This window comes from Callorhinus ursinus, unplaced genomic scaffold (genome assembly GCF_003265705.2).
Source record: "Callorhinus ursinus isolate GAN/ISIS: 27379988/994484 unplaced genomic scaffold, GSC_fseal_2.0 scaffold27, whole genome shotgun sequence".
Classification (NCBI taxonomy): Eukaryota; Metazoa; Chordata; class Mammalia; order Carnivora; family Otariidae; genus Callorhinus; species Callorhinus ursinus.
This window is the reverse complement of record NW_027397089.1, coordinates 270,361-298,057: the sequence shown is the minus strand read 5'-3', so window position 1 is coordinate 298,057 and position 27,697 is coordinate 270,361. Positions and strand designations below refer to the sequence as shown.

Genomic DNA, 27,697 nt, shown 5'->3' with positions numbered 1-27,697 from the left:
TATCATCAATAGGCATGGAGAGGCCTAAGAGTAATATTCCAAATGATTTTTTCCCAAAGAATCTATTTAAAGGAGGGAGCTGTATAGGTACCCCCACCTCACCCTCTGTTTTCTGTTTGTTTTGCTTGTTTGTTATTTTTGAGGAGAGGAAGAAAACCTGCCTTGGTCCTGTTGAAAATGCGGATCTTTGACAGAATAGTTTCTGAAATCTTTTTCACATCCCCAACCCCTGATTATTCTGGCTAAGATTAATAAGCTAACCAAAAATAAACTCTCCCAAATGCTATCTGGTTCATTGTTGATCTACTAGAGAAAAAAATATAATTAGTGATAATTAATCATGGAGGCTTTTCTTTAAAAGAATGTTTAAGCCATGGCTCAAGGCTCAAAATAGACAGGGTTCCTCATACTTCATAAATTTTTGTTTTCTTTTCTTCTTCTATAAAAGAGCCAAAATCTAGTTTAAAGGCTCAAATGAGAGTTTTTGATGGAAATAAAAACCTTTATTTGTTAAACTCTATATTATATGTGGTTACTGTTCTGGGCCAGTTGCATTTGCTGAAAGCTTAGGATGGTCATTCCAGAGATAGGGGAGAGAGAATTTTAAAAGGACTGAATAATGGGTGATCTAGATATAGCTTTAAATTTTGGAAGTTTATTTGACTTTACCATTGCATTGAATGTAAGATGTTCCCTTCTTTTGAAGATATCGGTAAGTTATTTTGGGATCTGACAGGTTTAGGTTTTCTGGACCACTGAATAATAATAACTGCTAGCATGTACTTAATTTATGTAAGGTGCAATTACACAAATATTATGTGGATTGTCTCATGTACTCTTCAAAATGACCCTGTGAGATAGCATTGAGGAACGTGAAGTTGCTAAAGGTTAACTTGAGAGCTTATACATAATTGGAGAATTAAAATACAAGCCGAGGCAGTCTCACTCAATACCACAACATACGTCATGCTGCCTCCCTGGAAGAATCTTTAATTTAAGCAGAAAGGTTTCTGCTCCTACTATTTTTGCAATTAAATAACTGTTTTACGACTTCGGCAAAGCACTTGACCCGAATTCTAATCTGTGCAATGAGGGTCTTGGATTAAATGCTTTCTCAAGTCTGTTTTCCTTTCTTATGGCAAGGGAGTGTCCTCCTGCTGGCTGAGGTCATTTTTCTTTCAATGGCTGGTAGAGGGGCTTTGGTTCACCTATAATTCACAGTTTAGCAGAGCCAGTGGACTATGAAGTCTGTTTCCCTCCACCAGCCAAGAAAGAGCAGGTGGCTGTAGATTTCTCATGTTATGGGGGAAGCTATTTGTCAGTGATAACCTAGATAACTGGATAGCTGCAACAACTCTCACTTGGCATGTGGTATGTTTTGATGCTAATTGTCGCCTCATCTGTGAGCACTTCAGTTCTTGTTTCACATACAAGCCTGGTGAATATAAACACAGAGGTAACTAATTTAAAAAAAAAATAACGGAATCAGCAACCTGGAAGTTTATTTCCTCTCTTTCTGGTTGAAGACTGTTGTTTACTGAAAAATGCTCCACTGGTTGTTTGGAGCTTTAAGATAGAAGTGGAATGAAGATACTTGATAATGTGGTTACTATGCAACCACTTTACAATTATATAGGTTCCTACCATAGTAGGTGAGATGAAGGGGGTAATAAAGTGTGCTCAGGCAGTGAGCACATGGAAGATATTTGCCATACGACAGAGCCACAGTCGGAGATCTGGAGTTGGAGACTATATGAGTAAGAAAGAAATGACATAAATTACAAAGGTCTGCATTGATAGCAAGAATATGGGACTTATATTACACAGTTGGATGGGCATAGTCTTACCAGAAATGGCCTTAGCTTCAGCGAAGGGAGACACACACATTGGGCCTTTGGGTTTTGTTTTTTTTTTAAGATTTTATTTATTTATATGAGAGAGAGAGTTAAAGCGCAGCGTGCACCGAGCATAAGCATGAGCAGGGGGAGAAGCAGGTTGAAAGAAGCAGAGGGACAGGAGAGGGAGCTAAGCGGATTCCCTGCTGAGCGGGGGCCAGACACGGGGCCCCATCCCAGGACCCCGAGATCATGACCAGAGCCGAAGTCCGATGCTTAACCAACTGAGCCACCCAGGCGCCCCAACACTGGGCCTCTGAAACAAGATTTGCTTTAACCAAATTTCAGGGAAGATGGAGAAAAAAAAAAAAGGAAACTAAGAGTATGGTATTCTTTAATCTTATTTAATAAGACTTGCCAAATTTAATCTTTACGGGAATTTTGTAATATAGGTGGTACTGATATCATTGTATACGTGAGAAAATGGATACTTAAGAGATGTGCAATAACTTGCTCAAGATCACATTATAGCTGGGAGTAAATCTGGGATATGAGCATACAACTTGTGGTTCAAATCTAGTATTTTTCTCACTACTTGTGCGTGGTAGGTGATCATTCAAACTTATAGTTTCTTTTATATTGTCAGTGTTCTCTTTTATGAATTCCACAGAGAAAGACTATTGTGTGGTGAACTTTCTTTTCATTTCTACGAAATATCAGGGACTTAACTCTGACCCTTTTTGGTGGGCTAACTGAATTTCAGAATAGGCTACATACTGATTTTATTGCATATATTGCATTTTGTTGCCTATATAACTTCCTCAAAGTATCACATTAACTTAAATAGGGAAATTGTGTATAGTCTAATAAATAAGGCAATTGCAAGTTACTTAAAGTGGTCTTCATGATTTAGCCAGTCCAGACTCTGACTCATAGGTTGAAGGCATGGCCCCACCGAGGGAGTTCTTGGTGTGTCTGTGGCCTGGCCAAGGTTAAAGGAAGGTGTGGAATTACGTTCTCTGGAGTAGGAATAAAAGAAGGAAAGTGATTATTTAACATCAGAGAGTTAGAGCTAGATAAGTATGATGCTACATAGAGTATAGTGTGCTCTTATCTAGTGTCATATTAATGAGGATGATGGGATATCACATTGTATAAAGTCTGAATGGCTTTCACATACCCCAACTCATTCATTCTTACTATAATCCAGTGAGGGACACAGAACATACTTTTTCCATTTCTCCCTTTCCCTCCATTTAGTAGGAAATTAAAATAATCAAGCAAAAGTGCTTAAGTTAATTTACCTGAGGTCCCATAGGTACAAGAGAGCAAATAAGCAAACAACTTTTATCTTCTAGTTTTTCCTTGTCCCTTTGCCGCTAGGAACACTGGTGTTAGCAACAGCTTTATTCTCTTGATTTCTCATCTGCAACTTCTCCCAGGTATTCTTTGTACTTTTTGTTGGTAGGGAACATGGGCCAATGATATTAAATTTATGGTTACCTGAAATTAGATTAAATGGGTTATATTTTAAAAATGAGCCATATACAAATAAGCATAGACTTCTGTGTCAATTTCAAACATTTGAATGTAGCTTTCAGCAAAATCTTGGGTGAAAATTCTCTCAAAGAAATTACTAAGTAATTATTTCATAATTGTCCAACTCAATTTAACACACCATGTACTGAGTGCCAATTTATGTGCAAATCATAGGATTAGGTACTGTGGGAGATAAAATAAATTTTATTAAACATTGTCACAGCCCTTCGGTGGTTTATTAATTATGGAAAAAAGAAACACAATCTTTACTTTTTATTAGTTACTCCTTCCATTGTTATATTAAGGATTCAAGAAATTCACAATAATAAACTTTAGTAAAATGAGGTACCTAAGTCGTCTGGCCTTCTAAGATTGCCCCCCCCCTTTTCTTTTTAAGATTTATTTATTTTAGAGAGAGAGAGCGAGCATGGGGAGGGGCAAAGGGAGAGGGTGAGAGAAAATCTCCAGCAGGCTCCTCACTGAGCGCAGAGCCCTACGTGGGGCTTGACCCCAGGACCCTGAGATCATGACCTGAGCCAAAATCAAGATCAGATGCTTAACTGACTGGGCCACCCAGGTGCCCCAACCCCTCTTTAAAAAAAAAAAACAAATATAATAATTTGTGTTAACCAAGTGACATTTGATGGTAGGGAATTTAGCTCTCATTACAGCCACAATATTTGAGAATTCCCAGGAATATTTAAATGTCTTGATGAACACCTATCAGCTCTTCTTAACTCTTGCTCAAGTTTTTGTTTTTTTTAAAGATTTTATTTATTTATTTGTCAGAGAGAGAGGTTGAGAGAGAGAGAGAGAGAGAGAGAGCGTGCATATGCACAAGCAGGGGGAGTGGCAAGCAGAGGGAGAAGCAGACTCCTCGCTGAGCAAGGAGTCCAATGCAGGACTCGATTCTAGGACCCTGGTATCATGACCCAAGCCGAAGGCAGACGCTTAACCCCCTGAGCCGCCCAGGTGCCCCTCAAGTTTCTTTTCTCATTCACTTCTGACACTATCATCATTGCTTCTTCTGCAGGATATTCTAAATACCTTCAATTCACTGTTTTATTGTACAACAGTGTCAACACAATGCTGATGTTACCTTTGCATCAGTTATATATTGCCATAATAAGTGATGAGTAACAATCACAAAACCTGAGTAGTGTTCATTCAACAATATATGATTTTTTTAAAAAGATTATTTATTTATTTGTCAGAGAGAGCACACACAAGCAGGGGGAGCGGCAGGGGGAGGGGCAGGCAGAGGGAAAAGCAGGCTCCCCACTGAGCAAGGAGACCGATGCTGGACTCGATCCCAGGGCCCTGGGGTCATGACATGAGCCGAAGGCAGGCGCTTAACCGACTGAGCCACCCAGGTGTCCCTAAAATAGAAATCTTAAGGAAATGAGATAAAAATATAAATTTCAATTTCCTTTCTACACTGGAATGGACTTAAATATACACCTCCTTGGTACCTGGTGCTCGAAAATTTGCATTTTAAATGTTTAATTTTTGTTTCTCCTAGTTTTATTGAAAAATAAATGACATGTTACTGTATAAGGTTAAGGCATACAGCATGATGGTTTCATTTGCATATATTATAAAATGATTACCATAAGAGGTTCAGCTAACATCCATCTTCTCATATAGGGACAATAAAAAGAAAAGAAAGAAGAATAAAAGAAAAAAAGATTTTCTCCTTGTAATGAGAACTCTTAGGATTTACTCTCTTAACTTTCCTATACACCACACAGCAGTATTAGCTACAGTCATCATGTTGTACATTATATCCCTAGTACTTATTTATCTTTTCTAAAAATTTTGTTATGGTAATCACCATATATTACATCATTAGTTTTTGATGTAGTGTTCCATGATTCATTGTCTACATCTAACAATATATGATTTTTTGCTCATGTGGTGTGGGCAGTCAGCTAGATGGTTTTGCTGATCTCATCTGGACTTGTTCTCATGTCTAGGAGTCAACAAAACTGTCATCCAATGTAGTAGGACCCTGCTGTGACAACTGGGGAGGCTTGCCTGTGCTTTGCATGCCTCTTGTCTTCTAGCAGGCTACCTGGCACCTGATCTCATGTAGTGGAAGAGGGCAAGAGCAGGCGAGGGCTGGCTCTTTTCAAGATCAGCGTAAGGAATACAGTCAAAGATATTGTAATAGTGATGTATCGGGATAGACAGTGGCTACATTCGTGGTAAACATAGCGTAATGATAAACTTGTCAAATCACTGTGCTGTACACGTGAAACTAATATAGCGAGTCAACTATACTCAAATAACAACAAATAAATAAGGAAAAAATAAAAAGTTTTAAAATGATGATTAAAAAGATCTGCTTGTGTCACCTCATCTAATCTCCCATTGTCCAAAGCCAGTCGTATGCCCAAGGCCAGCATGAGAGCACAAAAAGACATGGATATAGGACAAACTCATAAAGTAGTTAAAGCAATGAGAGGACCACTTTGCTGTCATTTTGGAAAAATCTACCACATTGTGAGAAAAACTGAGAATTATAGTTAGGAAGTCAGTTACCACCTAAAGAACTTGAGTTTTTCATTGTCAAAAGTAATTATTTGTAAGTTATCTGAAATGACATAAATGAATTCGAAAGTCCTGTTTCAATTTTAGAAAATGCCTGAAGTGGTTTTTTGAACTTAGAAAATAACTTGAATGCAATATGTTTATTTTTAATATCCATAATAATAGGAGAAGAGATGACTGGTTTTCTTTTCCTTTTTTCTCTTCTTTTCTTTTGTTATTGTTATTTTTAAAAGATGAGTTGAGAATTGGATATAGAAATTAATATGTTATATTATGTTAAGCTTTTTAACTCGTTTAATAGAGTGTTGAACTTGCAGATTGGATATATGTGGGAAAATCTTTGTAATTTGTAACTCAGAATATCTAGTTAGACTTAGGAAATGCCCATAGAAAGTAAAACTAAAGTACATTTAGGGAAAAACATTAAAAAAATCTATTTCCAAAATACTATGTGGCCCTTTTTTTCCTTCAAACTAAAAAATAAAGTTTTCTATCGTCATTTATGCATAAAAATACATCTGTTACAGCACCCGTTTTTGCTCAGTTTTGCTTTAAAAATCTGTTGCTCAGTAAAATGGATATTATAATAGTCCTGGCGTTTATGGCAACTTTGAGAATGTTATCTATTCTTAGCTTTACTGAAGTGAGTTTTGATTTGAAAAATAATTTTAAGAAGACATAAAATAAAACCACCTCCAATATAACTTATTTATTCTCTTTTTGAATGTTTGAAATTTTTGTAAGATAGAAAATTGGAAATAGGACAAGAAAACTCTTTTCTCAAACAAGAGAAGTCAAGTCATAGCCATGCTGTCCCTGGTGGCCTTGCCAATTTTCCTGAAGATAAGTACTAATTAATGTTCCCTGAACACTGTTAATGTTTATTTAACTTTTAAAATCATTTAGGTGTTTATAGTTAAATATGAAATACTTCACTGGACATAAAGTGCCCAGCAATAGCATCGCTGGTGATTTCTATTTTCTAGGCATTTTTCTATGGATCCATTTTTATCGTCACTATGGAGAATGTAGAAAATACCAGCAAGAAAGAAGAAAATAATATCACCTGGAATCCCACATTAGGGAGCAGGTGTATATCTTCCAGTTTTTTCAGTGAACATATTCACATATTCATTGATACACATGTTTATAGGAGTGGAATCATATGCTGTTTTGCAGCCTTCTTTTTTCACTTTACAATATATTGTGAATATTTTTAATATCATTTTATGTTTTTCTGCTACATAACTTTAATGGTAGCTTAGTTTCTACTCTATGAATATACCACAATTTTATTTTATTTAGACCACAATTTTAAAACAATTTACTATTGGATATTTAGATTATTTGCATTTTCCCCTATTGTGAACAAATTTATGACAAATATAAACCTGTCTCTCTCTTTTTTTTTTTTTTTGGTTTTGTTTTGTTTGGTTTTGTTCCGTTTTGTTTTTCTTCAGTTTGGGGAGGAGGGACCAGAGCATTTCACTGAATTTTGTACATAAAATGGTAGTGCCTTTTCTCTGAACTCTCAGTTCCCTCTGACCCTCAGTAAAATTTCCTTCAATTGTACATTTAATTATTCTGCTGTTGCATTTGTACCGATCCTTAAGAAACACAAACATATGTATGCTCACTGTCAGCCATGTCTAACATGTTCTGTGCTTGACAAGTGTTCTCTATAGCTACGTCGCACTGGACATGGTGTTCAGACCAGCCACAGGAGAGCTTATTAGAGATGCACAATCTCAGACCCCAGACCCACTGGATCAGAACCTCAGGTGCCCCCCATGCTCACTGAAATGTGAGAAACACAGTCTACACTGATTATATTTTCTTCAGTATACACCGTGCTGTTTCCAACCTTCAGTGGAGGTTTAATTTCATGATTGTATTTTAGACTTCCTTGCAGAAACATTTTAATCTCAGCATGTTTGTCTGCTCGAGCTTCCATTAACAAAATATCACAGACTGGGTGGCATAAACAACAGAAATTTATTTTCTCACAGTTCCGGAGGCTAGAAGTCCAAGGTCAAGGTCTCAGTATAGTCAGTTTCTTTTGGCTGGTAGCCTCCTTCTCCCTGTCCTCACATAGCCTTTCTTTTGTAAACACACACACACACACACACACACACACACACACACGCACACACACACACACAGTGGAACAAGTTCTCTGAGGTTTCTTCTTATAAGGACATTGATTCTATCGATCAGGGCCCCATGCTTATGACCTCAGTTAATCTTTTTTTTTTTTAAGATTTTTATTTATTTATTTGACACAGAGGGATAGAGCAGGAACACAAGCAGGGGGAGTGGGAGAGGAAGAAGCAGGCCTCCCGCTGAGCAGGGAGCCCAACGCAGGGCTTGATCCCCAGACCCTGGAACCATGACCCGAGCCGAAGGCAGACACCTATTGACTGAGCCACCCAGGCACCCCGACCTCAGTTAATCTTAATGACTTCCTTAGAGGCCCCATCTCCACAAAGAGCCACACTGGAGGTTATGGCTCCAACATATGATTTTGGGGAGGTTACAAACCTTCTGTCCATAATTCGGCATTTTTTCCTTTTCATCTTACTGTGTTCATCTTCCTCTTTCTTCTCATTCTATTGCTTTTTCATCTCATAGTGTTGCTTTTTGGTTTCTCTATTATTTTTATCTGATTCTCTTTTCATAGAAGCCATGGGTCCTTTATTGATAATATCAGCTTATTGAACTTTTCTCTAGAATCTTATATTTTTAGAATTTGTTTCCTTTAAACATTGTAATTGTCACACTTTCCTTTTTTATTGAGATATAATTGACATATAACATTATATGTTCCAGATGTACATCTTTACCCATTTCTCCTACCCCTCATCCCTGCCTCTGGTAACCACCAGGCTGTTCTCTGGTATCTATGAGAGTGTTTTTGTTTTTTTTTTTTTTAAGATTCCACATACAAGCGAGAGCATATGGTATTTGTCTTTCTCTGTCTGATTTATTTCACTTAACGTAATACCCTCAAGGTTTATTCATGTCACAAATGGCAGGATTTCCTTATCACTCTTTCTTCTACAGCAAAATTCATTCCCTTTTCTCCCAGAAGTTCAATATTTGTTGTGTGTGTTCTACTAATTTTCACCCAAAGAAATTTAGTCCTAAGTCAGTGTTTGTCAATAGACCAGAGAATAAATGGCTAAGGTTCCACTCTTGGTAAACTTTCCAAATCTCTAGCTGAAATGCAGACTGATATACTTAGGTCTATCTCATTTCCAGGTTCTTGCTGGCTTTCATTAAATGTTTCTGTTGAATTCTGAGGCAGTTTTTGAAACCAAACCCACTGGTTAGTTATTTTTAATTGATGTGGTATTTGAAGAATTTTTATCACCAGACTATTTCCCCCTAAGTCTTTATTTTTTAATTAATTTTTATTTTATTATGTTATGTTAATCACCATACATTACATCATTAGTTTTTGATGTAGTGTTCCATGATTCATTGTTTGCATGTAACACCCAGTGCTCCATGCAGTACGTGCCCTCTTTAATACCCATCACCAGGCTAACCCATCCCCCCACCCCCCTCCCCTCTAGAACCCTCAGTTTGTTTCTCAGAGTCCATAGTCTCTCATGGTTCATCTTCCCCTAAGTCTTTAAATCAAAGAGCTACCTTCAATTGCCCCTACATGCTGGGAGTTTCTGCCTTTGTGTGCATATAGGAAACAAATAGGGAAGGAAATGGGGTTGACCCCCTTCTGTGGTGTTATAGAGCAGCACTGTGAAATAGAGCTTGGCCGCTGATCTTACACACTGAGGGGCAGGTATAAAGGACTTTCTAGACTCTTCCCCACCTCCCCAAATTCTCTCTTTCTCATTCTTAAAAAAAATAAAGTCTCTCTATGAGGTAAAACCTGAAAAATTTTCTACCAATCCTTTGGTACTAGCCTTATCATTGGCAGACTTTGCTTACAATTCCAGCACACAGTGGTCCACATTATTCAATAGTAATATTGTGAGTTTTCATCTGCTTTTCTGTGTTATCATTGGAGATTTAAGAGAAATTGAGTGAGGCTTCCTTCAAGTTATTAATTAATTCATATTTCTAGCTGGTTATTCCAATGCTTTTATTTTACTTTGTTTTTCATCCAGGGAAAGGTCAGGGCTTTCTTAACAAAACTGAAAAATGTTGGTCATGAGAGAGAAAGAAATTAAGATTTTCATGAGAAAGTCAACTTCCAGGAAGATGGCAGAGTAGGACACATGTAGATAACACCCACATCAGTATAACTGACCCAGAAAATTATGCAGACACTTCACAGAACAGGCTCTCCACAGTTAACAATAGAGAAGAGGCCATATTGAAAAGGGTAGGAAGGGCAGGGATGCAGTCAGGAACCAAACTAATCTGTGAGACTAACCACAAAAGGGAGGGACACCACAATTGTAGAGAAGAGAGAGGAACAGACCCCACAACAGGCACTCCAGACACAGGGGATCAGCACTAGGAATATAAGTCCCCATAACATTTGGCTTTGAAAACCAGAGGGACTTAACTTTGCAAGTTTTTATAATTAGTAGGGTGTAACACCAGAAACTTTGAAAAATCAATAAGCTCAGCTCTGGGAGACTTGGAGGACAATAGGAAACAGTCCCTGCCCTTGAGAGATAGCACAAGAAACAGCCCAACTGAGTTGCAGCACAGAAATAGCATTTTGAAAAGTGCATAGGGTATATAAGAAGGAGATTTATTTACTAAGCTCACAATGTGTGCTGGAGGGGCAGGGATCTTTAGGAGACTTCTTCAAAAACAAAAGAGCTGGTGGACACCATATCTCTCCTGTACCTCCCAGCCTGGGTACTGGAACATCTACAGGAACCAGTAAGAACACTTGCAACCTAGCTTGCTAACACTGTGTGTCCAGCCCCTGTGCTCTCCTGTGGATTGTCTCATCCAATCTGCACACTAGCAGAAGTCCCTCCAAGGTGGTTCCAGGTTCTATACTGCAAGTAGATAAGTGCATTTTTTGCTAACACCGTGTGCCTTGCCCCCCCACCCCCTGTTCTCCTGCAGAAAGCCCCATTCAACCTGCCCAACCTGGCAGGAGTCCATCCAAAGCAGACCCAACAGTGGTCGGAACCACTCCAAAGTGATTCTTGGGGACAGGGGGAGATAACCACACTTACAGGTTCCATTGCAGTCCTAGCAGTGGGCTGGGGCATACATCTGATCTCACAGCTGAACTCACTCACCAACAGAAACGTCACAAGGGGCAGCACAAAGAGTTAACTCAGTAGTTTGGGGTTATTGCAACTCAAATAGATTGACTGGGGGCAGACATCTAGCCTGACTGCAGGCCCTGCTCACTTAAAATGCCCCTCAGGTGACAACACAGGGAGAGTGCCCTGCAGTATGGAGCTACCATAATTCAGACAAACATCTAGTCTGACCCAACTCAAGCCCAAGACAGCCCCAATTGGCCCCTTAATAGCAGAGGGAGCAAACCCTGGCCACAAGGTAAGAGGGGATATTGTAGATGACTGGATTGTACAAATGTGGCACAACCACAAGAGTAGGGTGAACATAGCACACATAGGAGACACCCCTGAAGCAACAGTTTCTAGTGAACAGGTGACATTGTACTACAGGGCACTACAGGACCTCTTCTTCCTGAGTCCACTACTTTCAAAAATAGGAGACGTAATTGACTTTCCTAATACATAAAAACAGAGAAATTGAGGAGACAGAGGAATATGTCCTAAATGAAAGAGCAGGAAACAACACAGCAAAAGATCTAAATGAAATGGAGATGAGCAATATGCCTGATAAAGAATCCAAAGTAATCATCATAAAGACACTCAAAGGACTTGAGAAAAGAGTGGAGGATCTCAGTGAGACCTTCAACAAAGATAAAGAAAATATAAAAATAAATCCATCAGAGATGAAGAACTCAGTATCTGAAAGTAAAAATAAATGAATCATAGCAGATTAGAGGAGACGGAAAAACAGATCAGTAAGCTGGAACACAGAGTAATATAAAGCAACCAAGCTGAGCAGCAAAAAGAAAAAACAATATTAAACAATGAAAAGAGATTAAGGGAACTCAGTAAACATCATCAAGTATAATAACATTCACATTATAGGGATCCCAGAATGAGAAGAAAGAGAGAAGGGACAGAAAAATTATTTCAAGAAATAATAGCTGAAAATTTCCCAAATCTGGAGAAAGAAACAGAAATCCAGATGCAGGATACACAGAGTACCCCCCAAAAAATCAACCCAAGGAGGTTCACACCAAGACACATAATCATTAAAATGGTAAAAAGTAGTGATAAATATAGAATTTTTATTTATTTTTAAAAGATTTTATTTGAGAGAGAGAAAGAGAGTGAGTGAGTAGGTGGGGAGGGGCAGAGGGAGAAGCAGACTCCCCACTGAGCAGGGAGCCCAATGCGGGGCTTGATCCTAGGACCCTGAGATCATGACCTGAGTTGAAGGCAGATGCTTAACCAACTGAGCCACCAGTGATTCCTAAAGACAGAATTTTTAAAGCAGCAAGAGAAAACAGGTATATACAGTGGAAACCCCAGAAGGCTATCAGCTGATTTTTCAGCAGAAACTTTGTAGGCCAGAAAGAAGTGGCATGATATATTTAAAATGCTGAAAGAAAAAAGTCTGCAACCAAGAATACTCTATCCAGCAAGGGTTATCATTCAGAATAGAAGGGGAGAGAGAGTTTCCCAGATAAACAAAAGTTAAAGAAGTTCATCGTCACTAAACCATACTTACAAGGAACATTAAAGGGGATTCTTTGACTGGAAAGGAAAGGCCATAAACAGGAGTAAGAACATTAGGAAAGGACGAAATTTTACAGGTAAATGGAAACATATTGAAAGTAGGTTAATCACCGATAAAACCAGTATGGAGGTTAAGGCACAAAAGCAGTCAAAATCAATTATATGTATAAAATGCAGTCAAGGGAATCACAAATAAAAGAATGCGGAATCTGACATCACATACATTAAACATGGGGGGGTGAAAATTTAGCGCTTTTAGAATGGGTTCAAAATTAGGTGACCATTAGGTGACTTAATATAGACTGCCATATGCATAGAATGTTATATATAAGCTTAATGGTAACCACAAATCAAAAACCTGTAATAGATATGCAAACAGTAAAGAGAAAGGAATCTAGTCATATCACTAAAAAAAGGCTATCAAAACACAAGGGAAGAAACCAAGTGAAGAAAGGAACAGAGAAGAACTACAAAACAACCATGAAACAATAACAAAATGGCAATAAGTACATACCTATCAATAATTACTTCGAATATAAATGGACTAACTAATAAAGAGACATGGGGTGACTGAATGGATAAACCAGTGAGGCACCTCCATATGCTGCCTATAAGAGACTTGCTTCAGACATAAAGACACATGCAGGTTGAAAGTGAAGGGATGGAAAAATATTTATCATGCAAATGGACGTGAAAAGAAAGCAGGGTAGCGATACTTATATCAGACAATATAGACTATTTTTAAAAAATTTTTAATCAGACAATACAGACTTTAAAATAGAGTGTAACAAAAGACAAAGAAGGCAGTACAAAATGATAAAGGGAACCATCAAATAAGCAGATAAAACAATTGTATAAAGTTATGTACCCAACATAGGAGCATCTAAATACATAAAACAACTATTAGTAAACATAAAGGAAGAAATTGATAGTAACACAATAATAGTAGGGGGCATAATATTCCACTTACATCAATGGGTACATCATCTAGACAGAAAATCAACAAGGAAACAACGGCTTTGAATGACCCATTAGACCAGATGGATCGAACAGATATATTCACAACATTCCACCCCAAAACAGCAGAATATACATTCTTTTCAGATGGACATGGAACATTCCCCATGAATAGGTGATATGTTAGGCTACAAAACAAGTCTCAACAAATTAAATAAGATTGAAGAAACCCAATGCTTCTTTTCAGACACAATGCTATGAAACGCTATGAAATCAACAATAAGAAAAAAATCTGGAAAGAACACAAATACATGGAGGTTAAATATCATGCTACTAAACAATGAATGGGTCAACCAAGAAGTCAAAGAGGAAATGAAAAGCTACATGGAGGCAAATGAAAATGAAAACACAACAGTTCAAAATCCTTTGGATGTGGCCAGAGCTCTTCTAAGAAGGAAGTTTATAGCAATACAGGCCTACTTCAAGAAGCAAGAAAAATCTCAAATAAACAATCTACTTGTACACCTAAAGGAGCTAGAAAAAGAAGAACAAACAAAATCTAAAACCAGTAGGAGGGATAGGGATAAAATTTTGAGATTTTTTTAGGCTATATAGGGTTGTTAAATAAATTTGGGGAAATACTTGAGAATAATATTGCAAATAGATTATTACCAGAATATTAAGCTTATGTTAAATTTTCTTTATAAGAAATAAGAGATAAAGTAAGTAACACTGTAGTAGTTTAAGAATATGTCCTCACATTTTTTACATCCTTCCCTTTAAAAGGTGCAGCCGAATTTCCCTGCCCCGGAGTGTATGTCAGACTTAGTGACTGGTTTCTTACAACTGGAGTGTGGTGGAAGGGACAGTGTATGACTTCGGAGTCTAGGTCATAAAAGACATTGCGGATATGACTTTTCTCTTTCTTTGGTCATTTACTCTGGGGAAGCCAGCCACCTGCTCTATCATGAGGACACTTAAGAAACCTGTGGATAGAGTCACATGAGGAGGAGCTAAAGCTTCCTACCAAAAGCCAGCAACAACTTGGCAGCCATGTAAGTGAGCCACCTTGGAAATTGAACCTCCAGCCCAGTCAAGCCTTCAGATGTCAGTTCCCCTGTTAGTTCTAACCTCATTAGAGACCCCAAGCCTCAGCTTGGCTAGTCTGTTCCCACAGTTCCTGAGCCACAGATACTGTGAGGATAATAAACATTTATTGTGTTAAGTTACTATGTTTTGGGCTGATTTGTCATGTTGCAATAAATAATTCTACACAAATTGAGGTTTATTAAATTAGGAATTGAAGAAGAGAAATAAAAATCAAATTCTAGAACCCAGACAGCAAATTCTAAAAGTTTATGATACTAGTTATTTTTTTTTTTTACATCATAATATAATTGCTTCCTCATTTTTTTCTGGGCAAAATTGGTTATGGAAAAACCCAACTCAACTGTTAATGAAAGAGAAATATAATTTTCATTTAAAAAGGAAAGCACAGGGGTGCTTCGGTGGCTCACTCAGTTAAGTGTATGCCTTCAGCTCAGGTCATGATCTTGGGGTCCTGGGACTGGCCCTGCGGGGTGCTCCTCTGCCCCTCCCCCCACTTGCATGCATGCTCTCTCTCTCACAAATGAATAAATAAAATCTTAAAAACATAAAAAGGAAAGCACAATTTTATTATAGGTTCTAGATGAAACTAGATTGTATGATCTTTTCTGACCTTCCCACAACTGTTTTGTTAGTTTATGCTATCCTTTATGGAATTATTGAACTGCTAACTAAAAGGTACTTCAGAAGACAACTGCCATAAGATTTTTGACTTACTGTGAAATGGATAGAATTACTTGCCACTTGCACAATACACCTACTATGAAATATAATTATTTGCATGCTGTGGATTTATATAAGTTTTCTCACAAATAACCGTAGAGGTATTGGTAGAAACTTGACCTCATAGTTAGACTCCTCCTAACCACCTGTTCCAAACTAAGAAAACTGCCTAGCATATGTACTTGGTGCATAAAGGAATATCCGAATATGGACAATTGCCAAGACTTGGTGATTTTCTAAAGGATTTGGGCAATGACCAGGTTTAGTTTTGAAATAAAGAACATGGATTGTTCTTTCTAAAGGGCCATTTTACAAGAGAGTGTTTTAAAGAATTTCTTTGATTTTAGATATGGTACATAACTACATACGTTGTTATTTGTTGTATTTTTTTAATATTTTTATTTATTTATTTGAGAGAGAGAATGAGAGAGAGAGAGAGCACATGAGATGGGGGGAGGGTCAGAGGGAGAAGCAGACTCCCTGCCGAGCAGAGAGCCCGATGCGGGACTCGATCCAGGGACTCCAGGATCATGACCTGAGCCGAAGGCAGTCGCTTAACCAACTGAGCCACCCAGGCGCCCTGTTGTATTTTTAATAGACTATTAGGCACATATACTCTCTTACCCAGAAAAAATATAGAAGAGTTCTCTAAAGAGTGTTAGGCACATTTTATTTATTTTTATTTTTAATTTTTTTAAAGATTTTATTTATTTATTTGATAGAGAGAGAGAGAGAGAGAGAGAGCAAGTGAGCACAAACAGGCGCAGCAGGAGAGCAAGAGGCAGACTGATCTCAGGACCCCGGGATCATGACTGGAGCCAAAGGCAGATGCTTAACCAGGTGAACCACCCAGGTGCCCCCTGGCACATTTTTAAAAAGACATTATAAGAAGAGTATGAAATAGGGGCGCCTGGTGGCTCAGTTGGTTAAGCATCCTATTCTTGATTTCAGCTTAGGTCATGATCTCAGAGTCATGGTCTTAGGGTCATGAGATTGAGCCCCACGTTGGGCAGGCTTCATGCTCAGTGGGGAGTCTGCTTGAGATTATCTCTTTCCCTCTCCCTCTGCCCCTCCCCATCATGCTCTCTTTCTCTTTAAAATAAATAAATATAATTTTTAAAAAAGAGTATGAAATAAAAAGAATAACTAGTTGAAATAACTGCATTAAAAAAATCAAGCAACATTGCTTAATAATTGCAACATTTTTATTTGATCATTACTTCTTTAGTTAATTTAATGGTTTTATATAAATATATATATACATAGATATATCTTGTGGAAACAATATTAGACAAGTCAGATATGAAAGACCAGTAGTCATTCTAGAAACAGTAACATAAAGCAAAAGTGAAGCAAGTCTTGTTAATAGAACTAAAAAAAGCACAATCATTTCTTAGGAGAAATGTTGAGAGTTTAGATATCAAGCTAGAAGAAAAGAAAAAGATAATGAGATATATTCGTGTGCAGTTGTTTTAAAGTATGGTTCCTCAGAGAAAAAGGCCAAATTTACTTGTGCCTAGATGGAAAAGTATGACTGAGTCCCGACAAAAATCAAATGTTTGTAAAGGCAATATCATGTAATGGTGAGGACTGTGGCCTCAAGAGCCACATTGCTGGGGTTTGAACCTCAGCTGTTATTTTTTAAGTCTCTACGCTTTAGTTTCCTGATCTAGAAAACAAGAATAACAAGAATGTGATCTCATAGGATTTTTGAGACAATTAAGTGAGATAAAATATATAAAGATGTCAACAGAGTACCTGAGCACATAGTAAGTATTCTATAATGTGAACTACTATCATATTATTATTGTTAATATTAATACTACTAATATTAATACAGGAGCCAAGATCTCAGGGAACAAAGTAGAATGACTTCTCTGAAGGAATCTACCCAGATCCAAAACCTATTGAGAGTTGTCCTCTCACCATGGGACACATGAAAGATTTACAGCTGGATTAAATCAGCTCTTGAGAATTGAAGGAGCTAAATATTGCAAAGAAAGGTCACGTAGGCCAAGGGCACCAGAGAGACCGCATGTTGAGACTGAGGAGAAAATGGAATTAGAAAGGAAAGAATATTGACCTTTCATGTTTTTTAACTTAAATTTGCAAAATGAAGGACTTTAATTTCTTTCTGGGAACTTAATAATGGGAGCAGGAGGTTCATTTTCAAAATTGGAGCTCTGGCGAGTATGTTAAGAGTAGTGGTTGAGCATGTTTTGAAATTGGAAATAGAAAAGAAAATACATTTTTGGCTTAGGGCATACCATATCTGCAGAGTTAAATAATTAATATCTCATTCTGACCAATTTCAGGAATCACTGGCTCTCATTGCTGAATCTCCAGTTCATTGGTCGAGGGAAACATAGCACAAAGGCTTTTGTAGATTTTTATCAAACGGTAGAAGCAAAAACGCAGGAGAGAAACAGAAAAGTTCTCACTTTCCAATATTTTGTCCTCTTATTCCAATGGGAAAAAGCCTCTTTCTTGCATTTGAGGGAGAGTCGGAAGGGAAGAAACACTTCCAGACCTTCTCTCCAATTTATTCCGTATTCCTTCCTGTATCCGATTTTTAGGGCTGCTGTAACAAAGTATCTACACCGAGTGCCCTAAAACAACAAAGTTATTCCCTCACAGTTCTGGAGGCTAGAATTCTGAATCAAGGAGATGGAAGGACCATGCTCCCCTCTGAAGGCTCCAGGGAAGAATCTTCCCTTGCCTCCTTAGCTTCTGGTGGCCACCCACACACCTTGGCATTCTTGGCTTATAGCTTGCACACCTCCCGTCTCTGCCTCCATCTTTGCACAGCGTTCTGCCCTCCGGTGTTCATCTCTGCGACCAATTTTCCTCTTCTTATAAGAATACTAGTCATTGCGTTAGGGCCCACCCTAATCGAACACGACTTCATCTTAAATAGATTGCATCTGCAAGGACCTTTTTGCTAAATAAGATCACATTCAAGGGAACTGGGGCGCTAGAACTTGAAGGTATCTCTTTGAGGAGACACAGTTCAACCACAACACTGCCTAAATGAGGAGATGGTAATTCTGATTACTTAAGAACTTGACATTCACTGGTGCACATTTAATATCGGGCAGGTTCTTTTTGCCCTAAGGCTAGGGGTTGAAGATATACCATGCTCATCTATCTTCTGCATCCAGGCACAAGGGGCTCTACTGTGCTTCTTTTGGCTGAGTAGTATTTATACCTGGTGGACCGCCCTACCGCAGTCAAAGAGGATTACTATGCTCTGACTCAGTTACGACTTTTCCTGCAACTGGGTGAGCAATTCAGGCTGGGCATACACCGTAGAATCAGCTGCCTTCAACACAGAGGGAAAAGACTAGGAAATTTTACCTTACCTTCAAATCTGAACGACATTCTCTAATACAGTTTACCTGAAGTGCCAAATTTAGAGAGATGAAAGCAGGCTTGCCTGGTTTAATCATGTTGTACTTCATTCCCCATTTAGGTTGTGATCCTGTGTATGTTCCAGTACTCAGTATGTGTAATTCACTGAAGCTGGTTTCTATCTTATTTCTGTAGCATCTCTTCTCTCAAAACTCTAATATAACAGGATGGCCACCGAAAGTCTTTTTCATGATATATTTGCTCAGCCCTACCTACATGGATTTAAAACTTCTAAAGACGAAGGAAAAAAGTTAGGCTTGTATCCCAGGTGAGCAGAGAGCTTACTCGAGTAAGGAGAACAACATCAAATGCACACACATATACAATTAATTGGATGTAATGTATATTATGTAGGTCTAATGTATATAATATACATATTACATATATTTTACATGTACATTTTTATGTATATGTATATAACTAGGTAATATCAGGTAGTGATGAATGTTATGAAGAACAATAAAGCAGAGAAAGGTTAAGCTTAAAAAGTATTATTTAGGAAAAGTGATCAAGGAAGGACTTGTGGAGAAAATGACATTTGAACAGAGATCCAAATATAGTGAATTAGCCAGCCATGGTAAGATCTTGAGGAAGACCATAGCAAACAGAGAGAATAACAAGTGCAAATGGCTGCAAGTGGGAACATAGATGCCCTGTAGGAAGGTCTGAGTGACCTGAGGGCATGAACAAGAAGAGGGTTAAAAATGAGACCAGAGAGGGACCCAGGGTCTGGAGCACATAAGGCCTCTTACAACCTGACAGGGACTTTGTGTTCCATTCTAAGTGTGGTGGGAAGTTCCTGGCAGATTTTGAATGAAGAGGTGAAATTCTGTGATTGGGGTTTTGAAGGCTCACCCTGGCACAGTATGGAGAACAGAGTGTGGGGGGTAGGTAAGGGCAGAGGCAGGAAACCAAGTAAGTGGTGCTGCACTAGTCCACATGGAGAGAGATGATGGTGAGAAGTCAAATTCAGAAGATATTTTTTAAAATTTATTTTATTTATCTGTTAGAGAGAGAGAGCACAAACACAGGGAGCGGCAGGCAGAGGGAGAGGGAGAAGCAGGCTCCCTGCTCCGCGGGGAGCCTGACGCGGGGCTCGATCCCAAGACCCTGGGATCATGATCTGAGTGGAAGGCAGATGCTTAACTGACTGAGCCACCCAGGTGCCTGTCACAGGATGTTTTAAACAGAGTAAAAACAGGCTTGCTGATGATCAGATGCTACATGACAGACAGAGATAAGTCTTGGTTGACTCCAAGTACTGGAGGTATCATTAAGTAAAAATCTTAGCTCATTATACTGGACTGAATAGTGTTCCCCCTCCATCCCCTGCCCCTTCGCCTTCATGTCTACCAGGAGCATCAGAATGTGACCTTCTTCGGAAATAGGGTCTTTGTAGATGCAATTGAATTACAATGAGGTCATGCTGGATTAGGATGAGCCCTAATCCAGTGATTGGTGTCCTTACAGGAGAGGGAATGTGTACACAGAGATGCACATGCAGGGGCAAGAATGCCATATGAAGATGGAGGCAGAGGTTGGAGAGAGCCAACTGTAAGTAAAGAAACAGCAAGGATTGCTGGCTACCACCGGAAGTTAGGAAGGGGCAAGGAAAGATTCTTGCCTAGAGCCATCAGAGAACACATGGCCCTGACAACATCTTCATTTCATATTTCTAGCCTCCAGAACTGAGAGAGAATAAATTTCTGTCATTTTAAGCCATTCAGTTTGTGGTAATTTGTGAGGGCAGCGCTAGGAAACTAATATACTAGTTAAGGTGAGTATTGGAATTTTGTTTTAATTTGCTTTCTTAGAGTGCTTAGAACACATTCCCATAAGTCTGTGGAGCAGCAGTTCCTCCTTTTAGTTTTCTTTTCATACTTTTAGCTTCTTATCAATTGGTGTCTTTGCGTTTTCTTATCGATTTGTATGAGTTTTTTTTTTTTATAAGAACTATGTTAACTCAAGTTTACATTTCCTACAATGTAGTAAGGTACAAGAAGTATAGTAGTCTCTTGCAAACTTTCAGACATTCTGTTCTTTATTTAAGCATGGATTTTTCAAAAGAAAAGACATGGATATTTTGAAAAAGAATTTTAAAGAAAATTTCTCCAAAACCAGAATGACTTATTTTACCTGCATATTATAATATTGAATATGTGATTGCAAAAGCATTGCTTTCAGTAAAACAAACAAAAACAAACAAAAAATATTACTGTGGAATATGTATTCTTTCACACAGTGTTTTTGCCTACGAACCTGATCTTTTCATAGAAAAAGCCAGGCTTTTCTGGTGTTTCCATTCTGTATATACAGAGGAGTCAGAGAAGAAGAGGGGCTTCAAAATTATCAGCTTAGCATAAGAACTGAATTTAAACTGATAGAATTTTTAGAATTCTGGAATTATAAAGTTAATAAACTACACATTTTTAAATGTATAGTACATTGTATGGATGTTGAAGCTATGTAATTTCTTTGAAAAGTTGGCATACATTTAAGTGTGCAGATTATGTTTATAGCTTTCTGACTACCTGCATTAAGCTACAACTGATTCCAAGTATTTATTCATTCATTGAGTTGAAGTTTTTTTTAAGATTTTATTTAATTATTTGAGAGAGAGAGTGAGAGAGTGCATGCACAAGTTGGGGGGGAGGGGCAGAGGCAGAGGCAGAAGCCGACTCCCTGCTGAGCAGGGAGCCCAACACAGGGCTTGATCCCAGGACCCCGAGATCATGACTTGAGCTGAAGGCGACACTTACAGACTGAGCCACCCAGGTGCCCCAAGTTAAACTTTTAAAAACATCTTTGTGAGTATCTTTGAGTCATTTCTGCATGTATATACTGTCTTCCCAAATTAAGTAAAAGTTTCCCCATCAAATATGAAACCCAAAGTCATGGGCCACACTTGCCTACTTCTTTTGTATAGGAAATATTCAATTTATAGATGGCTTACAACTGGATTACAATTTATAGTGTTGGAACTGTTTCCTTGTAAAATGAAACCATTGAAAAACTATCCAAAACATAAAGATAATGCAAAAATGTCACTGAGGGTGGTTTCAATGTCATATGCATTGTCTAATCAATCAGCCTGCTTAAAGGCATTTAGAGATTGCAGCTTTTGTTTAACTTAGTCAATAACTTAGTGTTAATTGGGCACAGGCTATGCAAAGGTAGATGCTACTTTGACAAAGATTGTTAAATTGCAAATTATTTTTCTCTGGTAGAGAAGCAAACAATGTTTTTCTAGTAAGAAAGATAACCCCAAATGTTATGGTTTATTGCCCTGAAGGAAATTAATTAGTGTCTTAGTCTGTTTGGGCTGCTATAACAAAATATCACAGACTTGGTAGTTAATAAATGACAGAATTTATTGCTCACAGTTTAGAAGCTGAAAGTCTGAGATCAGGGTGCCAGCATAGGTGGGTGAGGGCTCCCCTCCAGGTCACATGGCAGAAGAGACTAAGGCTTTCTTTTGGAGTCTCTTTTATAAAACACTAATCCCAGGGGCACCTGAGTGGTTCAGGAGGTTAAGCCTCTGCCTTCGACTCAGGTCATGATCCCATGGTCCACGGATGGAGCCCCATATCAGGCTCCCTGCTCAGTGGGGTGTCTGCTTCTCTCTCTGTCCCTCTGGCCTCCCCCGCTGCTTGTGTTCTTTCTCTCTCTCTCTCAAATGAATAATAATAAAAAAAAACCCCAATACACTAATGCTATACATGAGGGATCCACCTCATGGACTTAAGGACCTCTAAGGATTTCAATATATGAATTTTGGAGGAATTTTGGAATGCTACGAACATTCAGATCAAAGCAATCAGTATTATAAAATATAACTTAGCAAACTTTTCTTCGGTGTTCTTTTTTCCATTTACTGTATATACTGGTCTCTCCTTTTCTTTTTGCAACAAGGTTCATCATTCTGCTTGTTCCCTGATTAAGCAGTTAAATGTCCTTGAATATGCTTATTTTATGAGTCTTGTTTTTAACTCTTTAAATACTTTGACCTAACGAGAACCTAGAAATAATATACATGTGGTTAAGCCCTAATGACACCCCACATAAATTCAGCCCATAAGGTACCTAGTATAATATACAATTAACTTTTAGAAAATTAGAGTGTTATAATGAGAGTAATTTTAAAATAACATTAAGAAATTTTATCTTATTTGACTTTTTGATGACAAGTAGGTTTGATTAGAGGATGAGAGGAAAGCAGGTAGTAAAGGAGAGGCATTTATAGTTCTTTATTCTGATAGGATGTTTGACATGTACTCAATACTTTTAGACATTTCATCCTATTGGCTATTATCCATACAAATCTCAGAGCTACTGGTGTTTGTTTCCTTGATGTGAGTGTATTCCAAGCATGACTCTTAACATTTTTCAGTCATGATGTCCTTGTATACAAATATTAACTCCATAGTAAGAGGCAGCTACTCTTATTAACATGCCTGCCTCACAAATAGGAAACCAAGGTATGAAAAGTTAAGTAACACTCACAGCTGTCAAACTAGTAGTGGGAGAGGCAGACATTTGAACTCAGGCAGGTTCAAGTCAGAAGATGAACCATGAGAGACTATGGACTCTGAAAAACAAACTGAGGGTTCTAGAGGGGAGGGGGGTGGGGGGATGGGTTAGCCTGGTGATGGGTATTAAAGAGGGCACATTCTGCATGGAGCACTGGGTGTTATACGCAAACAGTGAATCATGGAACACTACATCAAAAACTAATGATGTAATGTATGGTGATTAACATAACATAAAAAAAAAAAAGAATTCATCTGCTTAATCTCACTCAAGCAGAACTGACTCTAAATTCTGCCTTTGCAAATACGGCTCACTCAACCTTGGCTGCCAGGAGGGAAAACTGAGGTCCAGGAATGCTCAAGCAATTTGCCCAAAGTTAACTACCTAATTGATAGTGATTGGATTATTTTGCTAGTCCATAATAAAAAAGACAAGGAAAAGAGAAAGGCTAAGATCTAGAGAGGGAATGAGATGTGATAATTGAGCAAAAGCTCTACAAGAGGAAATACAAGAGAGAGGAATTTGTTAACCAAGGTGAGTTTGCTTTTTGAAAAGTTGCCTCAGGTAGAATTGTCTAAATCGTGCATAAAGGGAGAGGAAACGATTGAATAGAGCTGAAGGGAAAAGCTGAGGGGAAAGAATAATATTGTGAAAGTCCCTTCCTGTAAGAGTTCTCTGGGGTGGATGGATATTGTGTGACAATCTTAACCCAGCACGAGTTATTGTCCAGAGAAGTTGTAGAGCAAAGACTAGAGAAAACTCAGCAGTGCGTAGTAAAATTTGGAAAACTGGTCTTCAGATCTTTGGATGTGTCTACACAGTCATTTAGATGTTTCCACAGCTATATTGCTATATAAAAACACATGTTCTACCAGGCTTTTGTGTGTCCCATATTTGCACCCCAGTGACTTGAAGGTTTTATGTAACAATTTTATGTCTACATGCAAATACGTAAATGCCAACATTTTAAATAATTCGATAAAGTTTTTGTAGCCACTCAGAAAAAAAAGCACATTTTCATGAATACCGTTACTCGTGATAAAACCCTAAGTTCATAATAAAATAGCTACCGATGCAAATTGGTAGCTAAAAAAGTAGAGAGATTTCCGACTCAAGAAGAAGACTCTGGTCTTAACAATTACAGTTTGTTTACATCTACTTTTCCTGATGGATGCATTAAAAGAAATTAGCTTGTTGAATATCCTTATTCTCAGGAAAAGCATGCTGAAGTATCTAGGAATGAACTGTCATGATATTTTCCATTTATTCTCAAAAGAGGAAACGACTGAGGGTAAAAGCTGAGGGGAAAGAATAAAATTGTGAAAGTCCCTTTCTGAAAGAGTTCTCTGGGGTGGATGGATATTGTGTGACAATCTTAACCCAGCACAAGTGAGTGTATGCATGTGTGTGAATAGACTGAGAGAAAATGTGGCAAAATGTTGGATGTCCAATTAGTGGCTCTAGGTGAAGGGCATATAGGCACTTAGTGTACTATTCTTCAACTTTAATGTAAGCTTCAGTGTTTTTATACAAGTAGAAAAATAAAAAAACAGCATATTGAGTAGAAAATACTTTAGGTTCAGTTGAATTACTATGCTGTACCCTGAAACTAATGGAACATTGTGTGTCAACAATATTCAAATAAAAACTTTTTTAAAAAAGAAAATACTTAAGATTCTGGCTTATGCTGTCTATCCAGAATTGTAGTATCAAATGTTACTATTTATAAGTCAATAATTATTCCAAATTTGTCTTATTTTTAAACATTTTCTCATTTTGGAATATTCTTTATAATTCTGAGAATAGTAATTTTAAAGTTAACATTTATATGTTAGGAATTTTTCATTTATTATCATTAATCCTCACAACAATCTTGGGAGGTAAATGCTATTGTCTCCGTTTTTCAGATAAGAGAAGAGAGGATCAGATACATTAAGTTTTTTGCCCTTGATCACATGCAACTATAAATGTTGGAGCTTTGATTTGTGCTAGTGTGTCAGAATCCAAACTCTGTGCTTTTTTTTTCCTCTTTTTTTCTTTTTCTTTTTTTTTTTTAAATATCACTTGCTTCTCATGCAAAGAGATTCAGTTTAGATGGGTGAGCCATTTTCCTTTGGAGGAGAGCCCTTTACACTATGGGAATGATACAAAATTTCTGGACAAGAGAGACTCCACTTTAAAGTTTCATTTTCCTAATGAATTCTTGAATTGGGTGCAAAGACCTTTTGAACTGGGTCAGAGATGCTAATTGTTTTATAAACACTGCTTGTAAAATCAATAGGACCACTGGCGTCCAGACCATAAAACTGTCAGTGGGGTTTTTCTGAAGACAGAGTGGTTAACTAATGCACAACAGGAATAGTTTTGTTTCATAACACCAATAAATTCATCGATCAAAGTGTAGAAAACAAAAGTGGCTCATCATGTTAGTACCAGTTGACAATTTTTTATTTCCTTTTCCTCCTTTTTTAAGTCAAGCGTTTGCTCCCTTCCTTCCTCTCTCTCTTATAAAAACCGCTTGCTTTCCCCTCGCAGGCAGGAAACTTTTTCTGATTGTTACCAGAATCTGTATTCCCCAAATTGCAGTTCTGAGAACCCCGCAGTGAAGGCCTTTGTTTCTATTTCAGTTTCACTTCCTCTTCTCAGTTGACAATGTCAATTAAAACCTATCACAATTGATACTCCTGCAAAATAAGTAGAATAAACTAGTTCTGCTGCTTTTATCTGTATCTCAAAGTTATAAAAACAAAGCTATCAAAATCTGAATGCCTCTCTAAAAACTTAAGGCAGGTTCATTGCTTAATTTGATTGGCTTATCCATAAGCAAGAGATAATCTATCAGTTGCACATTGGATAGTACTATTTCAAAACTTATTGGCATTTGTTCCTTCAAGTTCCTGAAATTTTTCTATTTTGAAACATTGTATTCTTATGATTAAGTGGCACTTCTTCCCATAAGGCCAAACATCAGTCATTCACTCAACAAATATTTTTTAAGCACTTCATAAGTTCTTAGCATAGCAGGTATGCATTTTACTGACAATCCTATTGCAATCTTAATTACATTTGCTTCCGTTAAAAATAGTAACATTTCACATTTTTTTCCCTCATTATTTTAAATTTTTCTGGCATTAGCAAAACTCTTAAAGGACACTTATTTGGTGGACTACTTTTAATATAACCATCTAATTATAAACTATAAACTAAACAAGTAGGAATGTTTATGTGTACAATTCAAAAAAATTTACACTAAAAGTTCTTGATAAAGTCGCCAGGATATTTTAAAAGAAGGGATCTTCTTGACTTTGGGAAGATTTCAATGTGAGAGGACAAATGAGATGAGTCCTTGAAATCACCTCCAACATGTATGCTTCAATGTGAGAGGACAAATGAGATGAGTCCTTGAAATCACCTCCAACATGTATGCTTACGTGACTAATGGTGAATATAGAGATCATTGCTTACTTTTTAGGTTCTTAGAGTAAAAGGGTATTTGCTTGAAATCTTATAATAAAGCCTGGGTTTTTAAAAGTAAAATTTTAAAGTAAAGAAACTTGTCTATAATGGATAATTTCCCCAAGTTCTACTTAATGAAATGAAATGCTGCCAAGATTCTCTTTAACAATAGCCCCAGGGATTGGTGAGCTCATTTCCCTGTAGATTTTTATCTCTTTAAACACACAGGCTCAATGACTGAGTATACTTCAATTTATGTTTGCATATCCTTATGTATTTTTCCCTTTTAAGGCTTGAATTGTAAACTCTGCTTTAGAAGTAATGAGAGTCATCCTCCCTTCTTCCCTCTGTAGGGGTGGAAAAGTTTTCCCTTCTTCCATTTTAGGTTCTTCTAAATAGTCTATAATTAAGTTGATTTAAGGCAGATTAATAGGAGAAAAAGACAGAATTTTAATAACATGTATACATTCTGTATACAGGGAGATACCCAGGAAAACTGAATAATTCCTTAGAATGGCCAAAGGCACCACCTTAAATACCATCTTCAGCTAAAGACAAGGAAGATGTAGGGGTTGGGAAGCCAGTATTGGGAGGTTTTCAGGAAACCACAGTAAACAAGAGTATGATTGTTATACAGATTTAAGTTGTTCCTTCTCCATTGACAAATTTGAGATTGTGTCATTCCCCTCTTTCTGGTCCAACCCTTACAAATGGAGATTTCCTTTATAAATATAAGTGTCTCTGACAAGAAAGTAACTTCTACTCAGATTTCAGGCTTTTGTGTCTGCAGTTTCTTAAAATGAATTG

At 37.6% G+C, this 27,697-nt stretch overlaps 1 long non-coding RNA gene across 1 annotated transcript in view; it reads right to left on the bottom strand.

Annotated features, from left to right (window-relative positions):
• The window catches only part of LOC112829873 (uncharacterized), a 95,902-nt gene that overhangs the window by 30,648 nt on the left and 37,557 nt on the right, over window positions 1-27,697 (bottom strand). The window contains exons 4-5 of the long non-coding RNA XR_012373911.1: window positions 3,140-3,338; window positions 2,726-2,854 (exon numbers count right to left, since the gene is read on the bottom strand). This is a non-coding gene — a long non-coding RNA (uncharacterized lncRNA). The remainder of the gene's footprint in view (window positions 1-2,725; window positions 2,855-3,139; window positions 3,339-27,697) is intronic.